The following is a 5,000-nucleotide window of genomic DNA, read 5'->3' as shown; positions in this document are numbered from 1 at the left end:
CTGTATAGTCCATTTACTATAGAAGTTCCCAGGGAATTCATTAGAGGAATGTTTCCAATCAAAATTGTTTGTTCTTGCATATCCCTACGGGTTTTCCAAATTAATCCTGCGGATACGTATAATTCAGAAGAATATGTGAGTGATTCATATACAGCATCTCTTTCTTTTATCAATGGTTCTACCAATTTATATGTTTCCACAAATAATTGAAATTCAATTTCTTGATCTGTATCTTCAATTTTTGGAAACTTAGAAAGTTCTTCTGTTAAGCCATGATCAATGAACCTACAAAACCCTTCAAATTGTATCTGATTAAACGCAGGTATTGTAGACATTCTCTCATTTCCACCCCCAAGCATTTTATTTATTTCCCATTTATAAAAAAAATCCCATTATTTGCTTAAAATGGATCGATCTAGCAATGATGGAATTTATATTATGTTTACTGAATCACATGAAATTTTACCTAACTTCATAGGTGTAATAGATGTAATGCATGAAATACATATGAACGTAGGAATAAAGAGACTTTGATACTCAAATTAAATTGGAATTTGCAACAACTACAAATGAATTGGTAAATTCTATTTAGAATTATGGAGTTTTGTATAAAATATCTATATCAAAACAAAAGTGAGTCAATTTCTACCATTATTATGATATTCCAATCGGATTGGGTACTATAAATAGATTCGGGATTTGATCTGAAGAAACAATATAGAATTTTTTTTATTTAACAACATGGAACTTTTTCGTAGATTTCACTGTTAAAAAAAATTCGCATAGAAGAGAGATATTTTACCTATACCTATATTTTTTTTAGTAGAATTCGTAGAATGCGATTGAAGTATGTATAAGGACTTGTATTTATTAATAAACATGTGCAGATATATATATATAGTTAGTTATATATATCGCCTCCTTTATTACAGTTCTATGGGGAACATCACATGTCGTACTCTATCAAAAATTTATATTTTCTATTTAATGATAATGAAAAAAAAATTCTAAAAACAGAATTCCGAACATTTCCTATAAACATCTTATATATATATAAGATATTAGATTTAGATAATAGTAATCGTTTATGTTCTGGGGTTTACATATACTCATAATCGCTATTAAAATTGTCATTAATAAGGATTTTTTTATGGTTATGGAAACGAATCAATACGGATGGATTAGTAATGATTAGTTATCTATCAATTTTTATTTATTTAGGTAAGGTATCCATTTTTTGGATTGTTTTCTTATATCATTAGGGAAACCGAATTTGCAATTTCAATCCAAGAATCATTTATGAATTCACAGTCAATAGTTAAAGTTAACGGTTCCCATTTGTCCTGATTTTTTGCTTTTGTGAATGAAAATCCACATTTTTTTTTCAATAGAAAAAGCAAAGTTTTGCGGTTTTTCGTTTTAGATATTGTGTGTTGTAAGATACTATCTATCTAAGAGATAGAGCCAATCCAATATTTTGTATCGTTTTGGCGGCATGGCCGAGCGGTAAGGCGGGGGACTGCAAATCCCTTTTTCCCCAGTTCAAATCCGGGTGTCGCCTCAGCAACAAACAAAAGAATCAAAATACCCTCTTCTGTTTTGCTGATATAACTTTATCATTTTTTTTAGAAGAAAAGCATCTTTAGATTTGCTTGATTCTAAGCATCGTTGGGGTTCTCTAAAATGTTATAAATCCTTGCGTATAGGTTTCGTTTCCAGAATTTAGTAGAGTAATGAAAAATAATCGTTAAATCTTGAGATGATAGCCCTTCGACTACTAATGTAGTGTCTACTCATTGGGTCTTGAATTAGGGAATATAATTTCATTTTTCCTTACGGAAAGGAGGAAGATACTTGATATACGGACTCATGAAAGTATCTGAGTACTCGAGCATTCAATCAATATTATATTGAATGAATAATTGGCTTTTTTTTTTATTTTAATCTTAAAAAAAGAACTTATTTCTTTTCGATAAGCTCTAACCACGCATGTAATAGGCCATCCCATCTTCCGATTGTCTCTATGAAACAATCGGGGGGACAGTAAAGATTAGATCAAATGAGAAAGGAATAATAGTAGGGTTATGTGATAGATACTATCTTGATTCTCTATTTTGAGACTTTTTACTTAATGTAATGAAATGCAGGACAACAAAAGAAAGACTAGGTCTTATTATTCCTACATGTTACTAACATTCTTTTGATACTTCCAAGAGTTTTTCTGCCTCTTTTATTTATTTGTACTGAATTTTTTCGATTATACTAGAAATCATATAATAACTTGGGATAATTCGATTTTTTGTATTGTTTCATCAATGGTGTTGTGCCCGAATCTCTTTTTGACTATGCGCTAGTGATTCCACTATTATTAGTGAATAATAATTATTAGTGAGCAATAATGGAATAATTCTTTTATATTCATAGAGATAGGGGACATAATTCACATGGATATGGTAAGTCTCGCTTGGGCTGCTTTAATGGTAGTCTTTACATTTTCTCTTTCCCTCGTAGTATGGGGAAGAAGTGGACTCTAGAAGTACTACTAATTGAAAAATAAAACTGTATTGTTTTTGGTTTATTTTATAGATCGTTCTGCAAAACTTTTTTTCTTTTATTTTGAAAAGTAAAAAAAAAAAAGAGTTCGGATTATAAGTTTTTAAGTGGATCCATACTTTCAACACGAAAGAACATAGACATAGTGGTTGTCCAATGAGATACTACGCATAATAATATACTACCTCATAATAAGATAGTACCTCGGGGTAGCCACCCACATATTACGTGCTTACCACTTCTTTTATTTATTATTATTAGTATTTTAGTTATTTTCAAAATAGGATTTTTTCTTGTTTTAGGGAACTCATTTCATATCATGCTTCAAACGTTAAATAAAAATGGGGTTTGCTAATTCTTTTCGAAATCCGAAGATAAAAAGTTCCCATGGAACCGAACTCCTGGATCATCTGTCAACTGCTCAATCAATTACTTCTTTCGAATGCTAAAAAAAAATTAGTGGCCTTTCGATTATTTGATTTCAGATTCATTCTAATCAACATGAATTATGAAGCAAAGAAATAGAATTGGGCCACTATGTATATTAGATTAATATTACATATATGTAATTGATATGATATCTATATATAAATAGAAAGATATATATTGTATATTCATCTATATTCAAATTGATCGATATTCAACCTCTATTTTTATAGAGTACAATTTTATATTTATACACTTCAATAACAATAATAGATAGTATGGTAGAAGGATTCATATATTTCTTTCTACCATACTATCGGATCTTATCGAATACTTCTCTCGTAGAATACTGATAATTCTAGTCCGCCAATTTCATTTAAGACGCGAAATTTTAATGCTTTTCATTTTTCTTATCTTCAATCATTGATAAGAACTAAAACGTCAAGGTTAATTCAAATTAATCACTTTGACTGATTGTTTTTACGTATATTATAAGTAAAAAGGCGGTCGGAACTAGAATGAACAGTGCAGTAGCAATAAATGCGAGAATATTTACTTCCATAATATCATCGTTTCATTTTTTATTCGCAATAACTCGGGATTTAATCCCATAGAGATGATAAATGTTTCGCTTGTAAATTCAAGGGGATGCGTGCGTTGCATCTCGATGATATCGAATCGTATTAAAATATCATGAATAACAATATCGGAGCTATCAAATCGATTCATCGTCGAGAATTGAATAGTATAACATAGGAAGATCTTTTATCCATACCGAATTTAAACAAAATGGGATTCCTGATGCAATCAAGAATTTCGTTACTTTTTTTTATTTATAATTTTTTGCATTCTTTCTTTTCTATAATCTACTGCCCTCTTATTCAATGCAATCATCTGATGAAGTCTCATCAGACTACCTTTACCCTTACATTGTTTATAAACAAACTCAAGCAAAGAATAGCAGCGAAATTCAAAAAAGGAAAAGGAGGTAGGTTCGAACTAAACTCCTTCCTTTTTTTGTACTTATAAAATCTTCTTAAAAAAAAGAAATAAAAACGAAACTTAAACTTTCAAAAATTCTTAATTACCTCACTAAGAGAGATAGATGGGATCCTTGTTTGTATTAATATCCTCTTTCCTTGAATTAGTAGTGGGACGTATATATCAAAAGTTAAGTGTTAAATTTTAATAAGATAGATTATTTCAAATTCAAATTAGTAATTGAATTTACTAATTGAGGTTACAAAAAATCGGAGCCAGAACGGATATATTTTGCTTTCAGACGAAAAATTAGATCAAAGTTTACTATGTAAACTTTATTTTGTATCGTCCAAATTCCCTTTATGTATGTGCTTTCCGGAAACGTATAGTACTCTATTTCATTAGAAAAATCGGGCGTAATCAACTAGACCCAGTACGCCTTCGAATCCTGAATATGATGCTACCAATAATTGTGGTAATTCACATATGGCACATATGTCTTTCTCCCATCAATTAGTACTCGTTGAAGAAATCAAAATTCCCATATTTTTTTGTTGAAAAATGTGGAAAAAAAATAAGAGAGATCCCGTTTGGAATAAAATTCAGTTATGTTATTTGTTCTCTCTTTCACAGGAAAGGAAGAGATTAATTGATGTATTTTTTTTTTATTGGATTTGGATCCATCGGGACTGACGGGACTCGAACCCGCAGCTTCCGCCTTGACAGGGCGGTGCTCTGACCAATTGAACTACAATCCCAGGGAAATAAAGTGTACAACATATGTTGTTGATTTAATTTCCTTCAAACCTTTCTATGTAGATTTTTGATTCGAATTGTCATATTCTACCAGACAGAGACGCGAGTAATAAAGTAATAGATTGATATGCGCGGAGACATGGACTTTAGTGTGAGAAGCATGGATTAATATTTATTTTTTCGTTATTGTAAAATTGATTGATTATCAATCTGTCAATGAATAAAAAAAGAGTTTTTTTTTTTATTCTTTCATATCAAGTCAAGTATTTCTGTAGAAGGACAAA

At 30.3% G+C, this 5,000-nt stretch overlaps 2 non-coding genes across 2 annotated transcripts; one reads left to right on the top strand and one right to left on the bottom strand.

Moving 5' to 3' along the window:
• Positions 1-1,489: 1,489 nt before the first annotated feature.
• On the top strand, positions 1,490-1,561 carry TRNAC-GCA (transfer RNA cysteine (anticodon GCA)). Its single transcript has one exon. It is a non-coding gene; the product is annotated as a tRNA-Cys (tRNA).
• Positions 1,562-4,644: 3,083 nt separating this feature from the next.
• On the bottom strand, positions 4,645-4,718 carry TRNAD-GUC (transfer RNA aspartic acid (anticodon GUC)). Its single transcript has one exon. It is a non-coding gene; the product is annotated as a tRNA-Asp (tRNA).
• Positions 4,719-5,000: the final 282 nt, after the last annotated feature.

Source organism: Cucumis melo, unplaced genomic scaffold (assembly GCF_025177605.1).
Source record: "Cucumis melo cultivar AY unplaced genomic scaffold, USDA_Cmelo_AY_1.0 utg001882l, whole genome shotgun sequence".
NCBI lineage: Eukaryota > Viridiplantae > Streptophyta > Magnoliopsida > Cucurbitales > Cucurbitaceae > Cucumis > Cucumis melo.
This window is presented reverse-complemented; position numbering and strand designations above follow the sequence as displayed.